The sequence below is a fragment of the Macaca mulatta genome, chromosome 4, assembly GCF_049350105.2.
Source record: "Macaca mulatta isolate MMU2019108-1 chromosome 4, T2T-MMU8v2.0, whole genome shotgun sequence".
Taxonomy (NCBI): domain Eukaryota; kingdom Metazoa; phylum Chordata; class Mammalia; order Primates; family Cercopithecidae; genus Macaca; species Macaca mulatta.
In genome coordinates, this window is record NC_133409.1 from 177,330,283 (window position 1) to 177,331,670 (window position 1,388).

Consider the following 1,388-nt stretch of genomic DNA (forward strand, 5'->3'; position numbering starts at 1 on the left):
TTTGGTGCCCTAAATCTATGTGTGCATTCTCCATATGCTTGGAGTCCGCGTACACGAGCTGTTTGTCCCCCATCTGGCTTTACGCAGTGGAAGAGGCACAAACAGAATCCGCAGCACGTAGGACAGGAGCCTGAAATCCCACACCGCGCAGCACTCGCTGTGTGCAGGAGCTGAGGGAAGCAATAAGACCTAATAACCTCACCCGTCCTCCTAATTGCTTTCTTCTCCTCACAAAAGAGCCACACCAGCAGCTCTGGTGGCCCTCAGGGAAATCTCTGCTTGTTATGAGGCTGGTGGGCTATCCTTTCATCACTGTGAAATGCTGGCAGTTTGTGTCAACAAATCCAATTTCAGTCAATCAATAGGCACCCTGCCTCCCAGCTCTGTCCCAGCTCGGCAGAACTGCACAGCTGGCCTCCCCTCCCTCCCATCCGCTGCCCACACCCTGGAGCCCTGGCAGCCAGAGCCACTGCTGCCTGTGGGGTGGGAGAATGCCCAGGCAGCCAGGTCAGACTGGATATGGCAGACAGCAATTGACAAGGCTGGTTCCACCACCGAGAGTCACAGCGCACTGGAAAGACACCGAGTTGTACAGGGTAGAAGGGCCAGCTTTGTGCAGATGGACTTGGGTACAGGTCTGATTCTGCCACTTTGGGCTATATGACCTTGAACTTCAAGGCAAGTTCTTCACCTTTTTGAACTCTAGCTTCCTTAGTTATAAAGCGGGGATGCTACTACTGCCTGCTACAGGATTGTTAAGAAAAGTGTTATAATGCATGCAAAGTGCTTTGTCCAGTCCCTGGCACACAGTAAAGAGAGAGAGAGCAAGAGAAAGAGAGAGAGAGAGAGAGAGAGTCATTGTGATCTGCCAAGTCTTACAAGCCAAATAGGGCAATAAATGGAAACCACTGCAGATTTTACAATCATCATTAGCATCATCATCATTATTATTGTCATGTTGAGGGTTGCACAGAAAACAGCCTGGAACCAGCCTACGTGGTTCTACCAACACAGGATGAGAACGTTTGGCCTCCAGTTCACAAAGGTTCGCTAAGCAGAGATGTATACTAGATGATCACCAACATTTGCAAAAAATAAATACTATAGTGTCTTCATCAGAGGGCTGCCACCGGCCTCAGGAGGGCATTCCCAGGTAGAAGTGCTTCAGGAGGTTTGTTCTGTTGCCTGGTCCAACATCCTATGGGGAAGGAGCCCAATAGTGGCTCTCTGAGATTTCTGCATTCTCTGGAAGCCAGAAAAAGCAAAGACCTCCCGGCAATTGAGCTCTCTTGCTTGCAGGGGAGATCACAGCTTCATAAATAGACGGCTGTCTTCCCTTGGGTGATAGAGGTCCTTGTTGGGCAACAAAGAGTTAAACACAAATCTAT